The sequence below is a fragment of the Felis catus genome, chromosome C2, assembly GCF_018350175.1.
Source record: "Felis catus isolate Fca126 chromosome C2, F.catus_Fca126_mat1.0, whole genome shotgun sequence".
Lineage (NCBI taxonomy): Eukaryota > Metazoa > Chordata > Mammalia > Carnivora > Felidae > Felis > Felis catus.
This window is the reverse complement of record NC_058376.1, coordinates 41,676,781-41,694,192: the sequence shown is the minus strand read 5'-3', so window position 1 is coordinate 41,694,192 and position 17,412 is coordinate 41,676,781. Positions and strand designations below refer to the sequence as shown.

General features: G+C 35.4%; 1 protein-coding gene and 1 pseudogene across 3 annotated transcripts in view; both read right to left on the bottom strand.

The window, feature by feature from the left end:
* Positions 1-17,412, bottom strand: part of EPHA3 (EPH receptor A3) — a 355,677-nt gene that overhangs the window by 155,712 nt on the left and 182,553 nt on the right. The gene's annotated exons all lie outside the window — the stretch shown is intronic.
* Positions 1,938-5,537, bottom strand: LOC123379922 (annotated as a pseudogene).

Sequence of the window (17,412 nt, the reverse complement as noted above, 5' to 3'; positions counted from 1 at the left end):
CTATCACCGGGCTCTGGAAATGAGGCACAGTCATGAAAATGTGTGTCTTTATTTGTATCCTTTCATAATTTATTTCCACGAGCTTTCACCCTATAGTCAGTGTGCTTTGGATCTTTGATAAGCACATTATAAACTGCTTTGCATTGCATCACATTGATCCACGCTATATTAGAGTTCTCCTATTGTTTGAACCAAGTATCTTATTCATCCCCATGTAATGCTCATGGCCCGTTAGTTTATAGAAAAATTTAGTCCTATGCTTTAAGTGTCACAAAACAAAACAAAACAACACACAAAATGTAGGTTAGAAACAACTTTAAAAATTAGAAAAGAAGCTTTTTATGGAGGATCAAAAAATTGATTTGACCTTGTGCTGATAATCTCATGGTGAAATTAGTGACATAATTTGACCAAATTTGAAATTTGACTACATAATCTGTGGCAAAAAAAAATTGACCTCTCAGGACATATTTAACTCATATGTAATAATTCTGTAACAGTAGATCCCTCAAACATAACCAAATGGAGAAAGGCAGGTTGAAGGGCTTAGTAAAATGTAAAGCAATATAAAATGCTAATGCTAATGCTTAGAGTATGTGTTTGTCTCTCTCTGTGTGTACAATATCAAATTAATATTATAATTATTTCAATTCTAAGTTTGCACCATAGAATCACAAAAATTGTGGAATTCTTACAAGAATAGTTTGCTTTACAAAAATTATATACTTCCCATGATAAGACATGTTATTTTATCTTACTGATGGCAACTCTGAACAAAAACATGTGGTATTTAGAAGCTGGAATAACAAAGATAACAGAGTGCAAGTCTCGTAACTTTTACTTTTTTTCCCTTCTGGTACTAATCACTAATATACTGTCTCTTTTCTTAAGTTATTTAGAAGTCACATCAGTGGTTAAACATTCGTCTTATATTTGATTATAAGACGTATATAATACATATGATGACAACAGCAGGAGGAGGGGAAAGCTATGCTCATAAAAATTTCCTATATTTTACCAGAGGCAATTTACTATCAACTTGAAGTAGATTTTGATAAGTTAGAGATGTAGAAATCATTAAAAACCACCAAAAAAAGTAACACAAAGAAGTGTGATTTAAAAGTGAAGAGAGGAATCAAAATGATGCGTAAATGAATTGTTGTATCAAAATCATGGTATACCAGAACCAGAAAAGATTAAAGGAGAAACAGAAGGGGAAAGAAAAAGCACTCAGAGAAACAGAAAAGAAGTAGCAAACGGCACACCTAGAGCCAAACATATTAACTTTTACACTAAACATGAAAGAATGAAACACTCCACACATATGGCAGAGTCAGTGAAACTGGGTCAAAGAAGCAAGATTCGATTATATACTATCTATAAAACATACACTTTAAATTCAAAATCAAAAATAAGTTAGAAGTGAAAAGATAGAAGAAGATACAGCATGCAAATAATAGCATGAGAGAACTGGAGTAGCTATATGAACATCAGACAAAACAAACTTAAAGGAAATCAATGTTATTAGAAATAAGGAGAGACATAAAACAACATCAACACGGTGGGAAGAAAATACACTTATAAATGTACCTGGATCTAAAAATATAACAGAGAAACAAAACACATATAGGTAAAATTTAAAGGAGAAACGTAAATTTAGAAATGAATACTTAAAACTGTTTTTATTCACAGACCACATGATTGTTTATACAGAAAACCCTAAGGACTCTATAAAAACAAGTTATTGTGGGGGCACCTGGGTGGCTCAGTCAGTTAAGCGTCCAGCTTCAGCTCAGGTCGTGATCTCACGGTTCATGAGTTCGAGCTCTGCCTAGGGCTCTGCATTGACAGCTCAGAGACTGAAGCCTGCTTCGGATTCTGTGTCTCCCTCTCCCTCTAACCCTCCGTCTCTCTCTGCCCCTCCCCTGCTCCCGCTCTTTCTCTCAAAAATAAATAAAACATTAAAAAAATTTAAAAACAAGTTATTGTGTAACTGTGAATGAACTTTCACATTTTAGGTTGTCTCTAAAATACACCATCTCCAATTTCTTAGTTTTCTTAGGATTTGTGAGACTTATTAATAAATAGACACATTGAGCATTATTATAAGCCTTATTGTAAGTCCTTCAGCAAAGAGTTTACATGGTGATTTTTTCTTAGAGTCTCAATTTAGATACTTTAATAGGTTCAAAATACAGAGCCATATGGTGTATTTGTTTATTGCGGGCTTGACTGAGAAGTAAAGAAATTCAGACAATTACTTTTAACGCCCATATATGATTATTAAGTCTGGTAAAGTACAGAGGTGATTGAAAGAGATATTTTTAACTGAGTCTGAGTTTTATAAAATCATACATATCTTCTAAGTGGTCATAAATCAGTTCTCATTACAGGTACCTAAAGCAATTAAAAAGTCACAAAAATTACACTTTTAGGGTTACAGTGTTTAATGTTTTTCAAGTTAAATTTCTACAACTAGCAAGATAACATATGAGTTACCAGGACTCAGATGATGTTCTAGGGAATACAGGGAATATTTACTTGGAGATCCCAACTGCACTGCAAGCTAAACGATGGTCAGCGTTTCCTGTTTGTGTACTTTCTTCACTTCCACCTTTGCCCAAGCCATCTGGTTTTTCATGGACCTCCACTGGTGTGGCCAGTGACGGAATGGTCTCCTGACAGTGCAATCAGAGAAACTTCCATAGACACACTGGCCCCGCCATCTTTGCCAGAAATCACATTACCCAGGTCCCTAACACTTCTCTCCTGATCCTTTGGTTCACCATGTTTTTTTTTAACAGAGGATCAAAGTGAGGACCTGCACTGGTGTAGCCTTGTGTGTTACCTGCAGGTTGATGGACGTGGAATCTATACTCGCCTTTGGTCAGTTTTTTTTCTGCACGAAATGGACAACAGGCCCATTTTTTTTCTGCACGAAATGGACAGTGTCCTCCACACAGCCCTGGCCTTTCAGCACGCACACAGCCTTCATCTCTATGACTTGGCAGGGCAGCGGAGCACGCCACATAAGATGCTGACACCACATTACATGTTGATTTTGTTGTTACCACAGGTCAGAAATATATGTGACCAAAGGCCTGAAACAAGTAAACCAAAAAAACCTTTGTGGAGGAATTGGCTGACCACAGGAAGTGAGGTGCCAAGACTGTGAAAAGCCACACAGATTTCACACCTCCACTTCTATAACTTTAATTGTCCTTTAATTTACTTTAAGGATTTTCTTTTCATTTTTCGTGTCTCTTTGTCCCTCTTTTTCTCCACAAAATTATGCCTAAGTTGTACCATCCCCAAAGCCACTCTTCACTATTCTTGCCAATTCCACATCTGACAACAAGTCCCAGAATATTTTCAGACATTACATGGAAAATGTTCTAAGTTGCACTGCCAGCGATGAAGTGTTGAAAATACAAGCGCCTGTGCCAAGGAAGAATACTCTGAGGTCAAAGAACCTTTTGGAAGTATTAATAAAGTAGATAATAAACAATTCCAGAGTTGGCATTTGGTGAAGAAAGACAATCCATATTCACTAAATCAGAACAATAAACATGAATTTTAAGAGACACTTAATGGCTTGGACCATGATTCTCCTAAATCCATCGGGTCTTTTGGCTAGCACTAAAGAGAACATTGAACTTGAGCACATCTGAAAATTCTGAAAATGCCTTGACTCAATTATGATTATGATTTGTTTCTTTCCAGCCTAAGTGAATGATACACATGGAAACAAAATGCAGAATTTTAAAATCTGTCTCTGTTACTCAAATCCCAATATCACCTTTTGTTCCATTTTGGACACCAATGTTTGCATGGTTTCACTTAGATTGTTGGTTGACACAGTAAAATGTCAAAAGTAAGAACAAAGAAAAGGTAATATTCACCATAAAGTCCATTTCTCCAAAATGTCAGCACTCCTTTGTCAAGGTTAATAGTTAGGGGAACAAAGGAAAATGTGTTGAAGTTAAATTCTTTCATTTTATATTTTTTTCTCTTTGCAATCCCGAATCTGAAATACATTTTCTTTTTCCTTTTCTTTCTTTCCTTTTTTTTTCTATATCGGGAGGATCATTATGTATTTTCTCATTAAAAGAAAAAAAAAGCGAGAAACTATTAAATAACAGGAATGATCATTCATAGAATACTTACTATTTGTCAGGTATCTTCCTGACATTTTATTTAATTTTCACTATAATCCTTTATATCAGTATCATTATGAGCTCCATGATAAAGGGGATAAAACCAAGTATAGATAAGTGAAATAACTAGCCAGGAAATGGATAAGAATCCAGGCGTTTTGTTTTAAAGACTGTGCTGCTAATCTCTATGCTTATAAAACAAAACAAACAAAACAATTACAGGCTAAGATATCTCCAAAACACTAAAATTTGCTTTTTTACTATGTTGATACTTAATATATTTATTAACACATCAGCAGTCCAACTAGATTATCTAGGTCTTATATTCAAACAGCTAACAAGTCTTAACAGTGATGCATTGCTGGGAGATTTATTTTATTTACTGATTTCCAGGAGTTCATTATTAATTAATAGGTGTTTTACTTAGCAGAATGTGTTCCTGCCTTTTGGAGAGGTGAATAAGTAAGGTTTTTGGATATTGCAGTAAGATCCAGAATATGAAAAAAATGCAAAAAAAAAAAAAGGTAGTTTATATCAAGAAATGGAGGAACTAAAATAATTTAAGCTAAACTACATCTCCCCAAAGTGTTTTTAAGTTAAATTATTTATCAATAAAATTATACAGCTTAGAAACACTATTGAACACTAAGACTTTTTTATGAAAGCATTTCATAATTTTCCCAAAGCAGTCTGACATTATTCTGTGCATTTATAGAGATAATTGTGAGAGTCTCTTCAATTTTTACTTTTTCTTTAAAGTTATTATATTCTATATTTTTCCTACCCCTTAAAATTAGTGCCCTCATGATCTAATATGCTTTTCTACTTACTTGTCCTTTACTTTTATAGATCTGCTATATATATAAAGAACCCTGGTTTGAACTGCTCAACGGGTTGTACAGATATCAGCTCATTAAAAACTCTACTGTGAGACAGTCTGTGGACATTTTAGAAATTGTGCCACTTTCTACTTAGAACAGAGAATTTAAGGCTTGTGAAGATCACCCTGTGGGTTTTCCATCAGAGATGTGACTTGCTATAAGAATCTTCATTCTGAAGTAATGAGTCCAGTTTTGCTGAGCTTTATTTAATACACAAGATGTGGAACTTATAGTGACAAAAACCACGGGATTTGAGAGTGATATGAAACAGAATATTTGTGTGTATGGAGGTATTTTACTGTGTAGAAAGAAGACAGGAAGGATGGACCCAAATATCTCTCAAGGCCTGTAAGTTTGTATTCAGTTACTTACTAAAAACATTTAGAAGTTTGACTTAAATTCCTGTTGACACGGGAAACCCAGGCTTGGCACTAAAACTGAAAGTGTTCTTATTTGAAGGCTATCAAATAAATGAATTAAAATAACACTAACAGTAAAGACTAAGCTACAGGATTAGTGCTCTGAATATGAGCAATAGGTTATTAAAGGCCCAGACAGATGTGGGGCTCTGTGTGTGTGCATGTGTGTGTGTGTGTGTGTGTGTGTGTGTGTGTGTGTGTACACGTGCAGGGCAGGAGGCCGGAAATGTGTGGCGCTCTTCACCAAAAAACCTCATGACTTTGAGAGTCTAACACTAACAATTAATACTTCTCTCTCTCATACTCCCTCCACCTGCATGTGATTCTCACAACGTCACCCATGTTAGATATTACCAATTATGATTGCTCATATTCATTAGCCTCTCCTCCAATGGTTTATAGATGAGCTCAAGACGCTCCTTTTCTGACCAAAACAAACAAAAGAATATCCTCTCATAGTCCCCTTCTCCATGCTGAAGTAACTATTAATTTTGTTTCCAAAACAATTATGGAAAGAGTATCCTCTCCTGTTTCTACTTTCTTATGCCCATTAACTCTCCAACTTTTACCAATTTAATGGGAACAATTGGGATAAAAGGCAAGACCAATCCTTCAATTGTTAAACCTCAAGGGGCTTCTTCTTTACTTTCTTGCAGTCTACAATGTTGAGACATCTTTTTTTTTACTAATGTCTCAAAAATTTCTAAGAATTTTCTCAAATATTTTACTGTCTTTTTACTCTTCAACTTCTCAAATATTTCTAAGAATTTTTCTGTTTGCCTCCTAAATATAGTGATTAGGGACCGGTGATCATTCATATGAAAAGGTATTCAAAAAAAGATTGAATATCTTCCTTACCCCATTGCCTTTGCCACTTAATCTGTTTTACATATGCATTCAACATTAACCTTCTTTGTTTAAAAGTGTTTATTTATTTTGAGGTATATAGAGAGAACGCATATGCACAGGGGAGGGGCGGAGACAGAGGGAGACAGAGAATCCTAAGCAGGCTCCACACTCTCAGCACAGAACCTAATGCGGGGCTCGATGCCACAAACCATGAGATCATGACCTGAGCTGAAATCAAGAATCAGATACTTAACTGACTGAGCCATCCAGGCACCCCACAATATTAAACTTCTTAATTAACTATTATTATTGACACAGAATTACTGAGTTGCATTCAGATCATTATGCCCAGCTCCTTTTACACAAACCTCTTCACCTCTCTGCAAATCTCAATACCTCACTCTCACCACCTGCAGCCAACTATGACCAAGGTGTGCTTCATAATGTTTGCTGAGTTGAACGTCACTTCTCAGCTCAAAATCTATAGTTGCAAATTACTGGCAAAGTTCAAACATCACTCCTTAACTACAGTCGATAAATAACTGGTTCCCTTCTCACTTATTCCTACCTGTTTTCTACTATTTCAGTTAGGACTTTTAGTTTAACCTTCACTTAAACATTCTCAGTTGCTTCCTGCATCAGGGCTCCACATTTTCTCCATTGCGTGTCCCTCCCTCTACTCCAGGTCATAGCAAGCTTCCTCTATTAAGCTTCTGTTTACTTCTCATGTTTGATGACCCTAGTTAGCACTGATGCCCTTACTCAAACTTCTTTTGCTCTTTCTTTTTTTGTAGTATATATCCATCACTAAGTCTCTCTCTATATATGTATATACACACGTACACATATACAGTGTATGTGTGTATATATATTTATGTATATGTATATACATATACATATGGAATGTTGTATTTACAAACTGTACCATGTACTTTACCTTTACTTATATGTAGTTTTGTTATCTAATACTTTTCACGTGTAGGTCTTTTTCTTTACCGTTGTGCAGTTAGATCTTGGATAAAAATGATTTAACGCTATATTATCCTTCTTAATACATTTCACACAGTTTAACTCAAGACCAAACATATAATGCATACTCAAAAAATACTTGATGGTTGCTTAATTGGGGCTAATAATATTTAAGAATTACCAAGACTTCATTGGATGATTCAGGCAATCGATGTTTTTAATGATTACATTCTATGGAGTCACTCTTAAATTCCAATAACTGCTAGATGCTATAGTCCATCACAATATTTAAATTTCTAATACTTTATTTGGTGGTTTTGTTTTCTTTGGTCATCATTAGTTTGTTTTGTTTTGTTTTGTTTTGTTTTGTTTTGTGTGTGTGTGCTAAGACTCTGCACTTGAAAACCCCAAGGCTACCCCAAAACTGGTCAAGAATGTTCCCCTTCTAGAAACATTCAAGATAATTTTAGGATTTTTTTTTGTTTTTCCATGATTATGCTAGATGATGATGATTATGATGATGATGATGATGGAGATGATGATGGTGATTTTAGTGTCTCTAGGTTTAAACAATCTCAGGTACAATGTAAATGTAAAGAAGACACTTTAAAAATCTATGCATCAGGAAAACTGAAATTCATCAAACTTCCTGACACCTACGAAAATGTAGTCACTTACACTAGTGCACAGACGTTAACACAAAATATAATGTCAAACTACTGTTCTTTAAATTTGAAGTTACAAATATAGGTCTAATGTTTTGAAATGTGAGAGGAACAAACAAATACCTTAATATGAGAATTTTTCAAATTTGAAGTTTTCTTTATTCCTAACCAAAGAGGCCCTTGAAAGTGCTTCATCGAGAAAGGATTGGATCGAATTGAAGAGGACAAATTTCCCAGTTGGCAAGTATCACCTGACAAGTATGGACAACACAGATCTCTACTCTCGGCTTTCAGCCTAGCCAAACCACAGCATAGTCAGGACCAAACAGACGCAAACCCACGGGGCTTTTCTGAGGATTACTCACAATTTGCTATGAATGAATGGCTAGACTGAGCTTAGGTGAACCAACCTGGAAAAGCCAGTCTGATAATCTATCAGACCTGAATTTTATAACATTAATTTTACTGCCATTATACAGCCCATATCTTTGTTTCCCAGAGGTCTAACCCAAAATTCCACTATAATTTGTCATTTAGAACTTTAATATGGTCACTTAAGTACTTTCTGGAATACTTTGTTAAGATGGTTGAAGTAGGAAAATTAAATTTTCTGAAAGCCAGCGCTAACATGAAGACTATGGTAACCACAAATATTCATGGTGTCATCTAACAACCTCAACTTCTGCTTTCATGATAATTTCAGTAGAGTTAATTGTCAGGAGGTGACTTAAATACTCTGCCTAGAGTCCAATGGATATGATAAAATAAAATAAAATAAAAATAATACAGTAATTGAGAAAAACGTGTTTGAACACTTCAGTTAGAATTTTGGCTTCGCCGTTTATAAATTCTGTCACCTTAAACAGATGACGTAACCTCTTTGTGCCTCCAGTTTTCACCTGTATAATGGGGACCAAACCACTACCTCTCTCATACTATGATTATTGAGATTAATCACTATTAACTGTAGAATGCTTAGAATATCTCCTAAAACAGAGTAAGTACATAAAGAATACTGGTGACGATGAGGGTGATGGTGAGGACAATGACAAGGACTATTGTACAGCTACATCTGCCAAGGTACCAAATGACTGTGGCAGTAATAACTCCACATCATAGTAGTCTCTTATTTTTGCATCCATGGTTCCCCTTTTAGGAAATATAGCTTTCCATGAAAAATTACCTTTGTTCTACATGGTATTTAACTTGGTACTTTACTGCTAATTTGTTAGAATAACAAAAGCAAGTTGTTTTCACAAAGGTTTATTCTCTGCACTGTAAAATAGAGTGAACCAATCTGATTGAACATACATTGTGAGGAGAAAGGAGGCAAATCCAGGAAAGCACAGATATGAAGGTGGGAGCAGCCAAAGAGTTGATATGATCAGGATGGAAAACGGTGCAAACACTAAGGTCAGTAAAGACACATTACAGTTTCCCATCTAACAGTTAAGAATCCCAAATATATAGTAGAATGAGTGAATTTCAAAAGTAAACAGATATTAAAGAGTAGGTTTCAGAAATGTGAAGTGGCCTATTCATGTTACACAATGAGAAAGTAGTAACACTGGGAAATATTTATTTATGATTTGCTAAATATCAATCTAATATTCTTTCCTCTGCCTTATATGATGGGTTCAAAAAGGAATGGCCTGTACTTACAAACTTTAAAATTATTTACAAATTTTCACAGAATAAAACTAGAATTACAACATGTCAACTTTATCCTCTATTAATAGGTGGTATAATCTGTCATTCAAAGTAATACTTTTCTTAGCCTTTACTTCTTCTTTTAAACTATAGCAATGTTCATGTGCTGTGCTAAACAGCTCATTATGTTGAAAATTATAAAATCACAGAGAGGACTAAAATAGATATTCAGAATGGGAAGATGATTAACACAGTAAGAAAAAAAGATAATAAAACAAAAAAAAGGTGTGAGAAAATGGGAAGTATTGCAAGTATATATGGGATATGGAATAGTTCTTAAACTAAAAATGATTCCTGGGGCACGTGGGTGGCTCCTTCGGTTAAGCATCTGACTTCAGCTCAGATCATGATCTCACAAGAGTTTGAGCCTCCTGTCCCACTCTGCTGACAGCTCAGAGGCTGGAACCTGTTGCAGATTCTGTGTCTCCCTCTCACTCTGTGCCTCTCCTGCTCACGTTCTTTCTCTCCCTCAAAAAAATTGAACATTAAAAAAAACTTAAATACAAAAAGTAAAATAAATAAAAATGATTCCTGATGCAAAAGAGAGGGATGCTCCATATTAAACTTGTTAAGCAATGCAGTTTTAAATAGTCAGAAATGAAATTTTCATTTTTTAAATTTCCTTTAAAAATTTTTAATGTTTGTTTATTTTTGAGAGACACAGAGAGACAGAGTGTGAGAGGACGAGGGGCAGAGAGAAAAGGAGACACGGAATCCAGAGCAGGCTCCAGGCTCTGAGCTGTCAGCACAGCACAGAGCCTGATGCAGGGCTCAAACACACTAACTGTGACCTGAGCCGAAGTCAGACACTGAACTGACTGAGACAGCCAGGCACCCTGAGAAATGAAATTTTCAAAAAGTTTTAAACATGCGACTAGAGAAGATCAACCTCAAAGTAGGATGTTCATTAACCTAATGACACTTTTGGAAACACTTACAGTTATAAATTCATCAAATATTTATTGAGTGGTAACAGTGTTCCATGAACTTTTCAAGGTGCTTAAGATTCATCAGGAAACAAAACAAATAACCCTGCCCTCTCGGAGTTGACATTGTATTGTGCACTGAACAGCAGGGAAGGAAAGGGGAGAGAGAGAAAGGAAACAGACAATAAGTCAGGAATATAATGAATATGTATATTATGCTTTCTGTTAGATACAACAGTAATTAAAATGAAAAAAAATAATATGGGAAGTTAAGAAAGTTAAGAAGCGTGTGAGAGGAATATTTTAAATAGAGCAGTCAGCTTGTCATGGATGTGAGCAAATACTTCATGGAGGTAAGGACGTTTCTACGTTTCTCATGCAGATACCTAGAAAAACTTTTCCTGGACTAAAACCAGCCAGGACAAGGGCCTTAGGATGAGGATATAGTTCAGGAACTTTAAGGAGTCCAATGTGTGCAGTGTGGTGGAACTGATGGGGGAGATGAGTCCCAAAAGTCAAATTATGTGTGGAATTCAAAGCCAGTGTAAGAATTCTGGTTTCTATCTTAAATAAATGGGGAATCCATGGACGGTACGGGGCAGAGGGGAAAATGAACTGGCCAATTTGAAAACATCCTCGTGTCTGTCTTAAGAATAGATGGTAGAAGGGTAACAGGGGCTAAAATCAGACCTCAAAAATACAGCCCACACTGGACTAGACAGGAAGTGGGGAGTTTGTCACTAACAGGCTAAGTCTGGTGAAGTGCTGGTGATGAAAATTTTATCAAAAGCCACGGCTTGATCCAAAGATCCAACCACCTTTACATTTACATCCAAGTGAGTAGCAAAGCAGGGTGTATGGTTACTACAGGAACTGGAAGTTGTCTTAGTTGTGAGTTTCAACAGATTGTCAGTGTAAAAGAAAATAAAGGTGTTCAACGGTTTGAAACTAGGCACAGAGAAGAAAAGCAGTTCTGCGTCAGCTCTCATTTAGTGAAATACATAAAGAGACAGCAAGTTCGAACTCCCCTTGGTGACTTTAGACAAAAAAGCACAGAGTTACACAAAGGCCTATCTGAACTATTTGCGAGTGGCAAAAGTTTTCTGCACTAAACTTTTTGTTTTTCTTCCTGGTGTAAGAAGTCTATTTTTTTTTCAGACCATAAAAAAATAGTTGGCTTTATTTTTAGTCTCCTGAATATATTACAGAGACTAATAAAAACAACACGAGATGGTTATCTGTTTGAAATGTTCCCAAATAATCAAAATATCTCTCACGTATCATTTTTTTTCAACGTTTATTTATTTTTGGGACAGAGAGAGACAGAGCATGAACGGGCGAGGGGCAGAGAGAGAGGGAGACACAGAATCGGAAACAGGCTCCAGGCTCCGAGCCATCAGCCCAGAGCCTGACGCGGGGCTCGAACTCACGGACCGCGAGATCGTGACCTGGCTGAAGTCGGACGCTTAACTGACTGCGCCACCCAGGCGCCCCACAAGTATCATTTTTAATGTGGACTAACTTGCTCCTTCACATTTTTGTAAAGGAACTGATATTTATAGACATATGTATACGAGTAATAAGAATGCATGACAACCAGTTCCAATGTAATAAATTATCCCCTCCTTATCTCTCTCCTGCCCTGGCTTTCTTCCTTCCTTTCACCTTTCCTTTCTTCCTTTTCCTTTCCTTGCTTTCTTTCTTCCCCTTTTCCAGATATTAAGGTTTATTTTAAGATCATCCTTTTGAATTAAAGAGAAAATATTTTTAAAAACTGGCACGGGAAAGAAGCTTTTGAAGACAACAGTGAACAGAGACAGAAAAGAGCAACAATAGGTATCACGAATGGAAAAAACAGAGATAAAACATGTGCAGGGTAAACACCATCAGTCAACATTATTTTAAAAGTCAAGATACAGTTTGAAAAAAAGGAAGGGGAAAAGAATAAGTTCAAATGCTACTTTACATAATCCTGTCATAAACACTGTTATTGGACCATACGATATTGTTTTTGAAACTCTAATGTCCTTTAGAACGAGAGACCTATATAGAAGAGCAATAATAAGGAGCTATACTTTAGGAGAGGATTAAGCAAGTAGGGAACCACTATGGCTCTAAATTCAGAGAACATAAAGACATTCTGAAGATTTGCAGATATCTTAAAACATGTGGGGAGAAGGATATTAGAAAAATAAGCAGCCATGATATACACATGAAATGAATCCCATATGGTATTCTTCATTCCCACACAACGTCTTTCACCACTTTGCTTCTGACTGCAATTCTCTAATCATTCCCACCTACTCAGTGCCTTATTCTCAACTTGTACTGAGTTAGCATAGAGTCAAACTCCTCAAATGGATATGGAATAAAAGGCTTTTGTACCTCCCACAAAGCAAGCTAAACGTTAGGATCCCTTTTGTTCCATTATATCAACTAGAATAAAGAGAGGCTTTTATAAAGTAGATAAAAAGATGATCAATAGCAGGCAAAGGAATTAGAAGGAGGAAAAATCATGTCATCGTATAGAAGGATTTTATTCAGCACTACAATTTAAAATTATGTGACAGCATGAATATGATTGACTTTAGAGTAAGGACTAAATAGATTGCTCTTTTAATTACAGATGACGCAACTTTGGGGATTTTATAGGTTGGAAAATAAAATGAAAAAGCTGAGGCAATGGCATTCCCTAACATGACATGTGTTTTATGTATTTATTTGTTTGTTTGTTTGTTTGTTTAAATCGTCCAGACAAGATTCTTTCATTGGTGTAAGTAAAGTTTTTCTAAAGTGGCAAAGTAGTCAGAGTTTTGAATACACCCAAAGTTAAAAAGATCAATGTTCACAAAACAGCCACATCACATTTTGTTTCAGTTCCTTACACGCCCGATGTGTTCTAATACATCATACACTTACTCTTACAGAGCTTATCAACACCAATATAGTATCCTAGATTAACAATCCAGGGTATGTTCTGTTATGTTGAGCTTCTTAGGAAAAAAAAATATATCCTCATTCATGGAAATTTGTGGAAAAGATTATAATTTCAACTCTAAATAAGTATCCTGTGGTATTTTACACTTAACTCTCAATTTACATAATTTATATTTACTGAAATGCATTAGGATTTACATGACTGTAACTATTCCTTGAATATAGTTGCTGAATCCATAACAAACACCCACAAGCATGGGGAGATGAAAATATTTAAATATGTAAATCATATTTAACCGAGTATCCCATGACTCGGTTTAATTAATATGAAACCCAATTTTATTACTGAGAGTGACATTTATTAATCCCTTGTGTGTGGTAATGTGCTAGTCTTTGTTCAAAGTAAGCTCAATAAAATCTCTTTTAAGACTGAAGATATGTTTTATTACTAAAAGTGACATTATCAAATGTTTCTATCAAAAATATCTCACAATATATCACTCCAAATAATCGTGGCAGCTTAAAAGTGGAAAATTGAGAAGACTGAACATTTACCCTACAATGCAGCTGAAACTCAAAACATTTTTGAAAACTCTTTTTTGACATTGCCACAAGAGACATTTTATGAGCCACATGAGAAATTTTTCCTAAGTGTTTTAAATCCGTGATTCATTTTCTTCTCTTTTCTTTTTATCCCTAAATGGCCTTTCTTATTTGGTAATTCATTTTACCCACCAGGTTTGACTCTGGATAATTCTTAACAACTATGAAAATTCAGCTTAGACAAGAAGTTCAATTTATCTGGGGGTGGGGGGGAGGAATCAAAATGTGTTGCTATTGCATTTATTTAAAGAATGGGTCATAGGTTCTGAAGGTATGACTTGGTACCTTCACAGAAGGATCAGACACACTACTTTATAAACAGGTCTCACATATAACTTACAAGTGAAGGAGCAGAAAGATACTCAGAAGTCTCTGGAGAACAGGTATGGCAGTGTGGTAAGAAGACTTAGGCTCTACGTTTTGAGACATTTCACTTTTAAGGAATTGGCTTTGCCACACAGGATTTCCTTTATTAAAATAAATGGCAGACGCTATATTGACTCAGTATATCTTAGGACAGAGCAGTGCGACATTGCGGCTAAAAACCTGAGCTCTGAAGTCAGACAGGGAAGGTTGAAATCTGGCTCCAAATCTTATTACCTGAGTGACACAGGGCAAACTTCAGACAACGGAGATAATTGTTGAAAGTATTAAATGAGATCATCTAAACAGAACTGTTTAGCATGGTGTCTGGACACACAGTATGTATTAAGTATTTCAGTCCTACCATTTTCTCTTTGCTTCTTAGCTTGTATCCCTGAGTATGCAGTTTTGTCAGTACATCTAACTTTACATATATTGATAACATAAAATGAGTTCCAAGAATAGTTTATATTGATGTTCCTTTTACCGCTTCTATTACAGAAAAATAAGTGAGTTGGAATAAATACTACCTTCCTGATAGAAAGAATATCATCCAATGGGGGAAAGACAAGACATCTTGGTCTTGAGACTTTAATAGTTCTTGTCAATTAGAAGATTTACCGAGTAGCTACACAATAAACAAAATGAAGTAATCACAATTATCCAAGGCATAAATCTATTGTGGTTCAAGTCCTGGTAAATACTAGCACTACTGTTTTAAATTCTTTCTTTGTTGGGCTTAGGGGAAAACATAATGTGACAACAAAAATAAAATAATCTTATGTCCAAAAGAAAAACTGATGTAAGTGATACAGAAACCTGTAGTTATTTCGGTTGTCATACCTTCTCAGAATGTCGGTAGGCAAAACTAGGAGAGTAGTTGCTACATAGTGCTATCAGAATTGTTATTTAAGGCTAGATATTTCGCAAATCAATTATATTTTACCGTTTGGCATACAGTGTTAGCCAGACTCCTGCACAAAATATTTTCTTTAAAGCTATGCCTACACCATTTTAATGGTTATTACTGATAATAAGAAACCAGGTTCTAGAGCTGGATATATTGAGATTCAAATCCTGACCCTGCCACTTCTTGCTATCACCTTGAGCATAAGTCTCAGATCAATATCCTCATTTGTAAATTGCAGACACTCATAAAGCTTATAACAATGCTGTGATGATTGAATGAGATGGTCCAGGTACAGAATTTTGCATAGTGCCTGCACATATTGTACATTTAATAAGTATTTCTATTTATTATTATTTTATTCAACTATGATTACTTTTCTTTGGTTCATTTTAGTTTTAGCTTTCCACACTAAGCTCTGCTGATGTTTCACTTTCTGTTGATAGTTTCATTATGCTCTTTTATCTAAATGTCAGTTATCTTAGAAATTTTCCTCTTTTTCTTTCCTGCATACAATCATCAATCACCAACTACTGCCAATTTATATGTAATCCTTTTCCTGTTGTTTCTTTTCATCCATACAACCAACCTATTAATTTTGTTTAGATAAGTATAAGTTTCTTACTATTTTCTCTAATATTTGTTTCCCTGTCACTTCATCCTGATTATTCTTGTTCAAAATGTGAGCATCCTATTATAATCTTGTTCCACAATTTTAATTGTTTATTGCTGCCTTTATACAAAATAACAAACTCAAAGTTTCTAAAAACTAGAATTTATATACTTTTTCAAACATATTATCATCTTTTACTACCCTCTTACTTAAAATTATCTCTTCTTTAATCATTTATCACAACACACTTCTATAGGCGGTGTTTACCTACATGGAAAGACTTTCTCCAAATGAATATACCAGCCTCAGAAAATTTACCAACACTATACTTTGTCTATGTAGGAGTCTCTAAATGCATAATCTTCAGCAAATTCTTACAATGTTGAACTCTTGTGTTTACAAACCAGTTAGTGGCTAATTATATATTGTTTAAATTTGTTCTATAATATTTAACTGACCTACACCCCATACTTTTTATTCATTTTAAGCATCTGTAGCAGACATTATTTTATAAGCTTTTATGCCTTTCTCAATACCTCTGATACTTAATTTTAAAATACAAATAACTATTTTAAGAGACTAATACCTAACAAAACTCAATCCTTAACTCCTGACCAAGATAGAATACCAGGGACTGGATTTACCATATTAGAAGAAAAAACAAAACAAGGAACAAAAAAAAATATGAAAGAGTAGTTTTTAAATCACTGAATATCAGGGAACAAAAACAGTGATCCTCAAGAAAAGGCAAATAGATCGGATGAACACTACAATGTAACATCTTACTGCCTTCAGATTTCCCAGGCTACAACACAAGGAGGAGGAAGCAGGACAGAACAGCTCAGGAAACTCCCTGATTTCAGGAGGTGAAGCTGAAATTCCAGGGAAACCAGACAGACCAGAGTTCTCAGGAAAGAATACCAGAGAGGAGACAACTGCATAGACAGAGATGAAGGGCATCTGTGAAAGATGCTTCTTCAGCTTCCAGCAGAGTACTGAGCAGCCCATGTGTGAGAAAACCCTCTTGAGGCCAGGGACAGAACTACGCAAAAGGATTGGAGGCTTCGTGGTTGGTGCTCCCACAAGACTCGGAGAAATGCTTGCTCCCACCAGCCAAATTGAAAAACCTCAAGATTCATGGAACATTAGGTACAGTACATAGAAGTGTCTTGCGTCAATCGGGAGGAATACTCAACTGCTGGTGTAATACTGCTCTGATTCCACATAACAAATCTTAAAAGCAAAATTTACAAGGATCATACTATTTCTCAATAACTTAACTGTGTCCCGTAAAAAAAGTTCAAGAATAACTACAGGGATACAAAAATACTTCCCACTCAAGAAGGTGAAAATCACAATGATTGGCACCTCCCTCCAAAAAAAATTACAAGCGTGTAGAAAAATACAACTCAT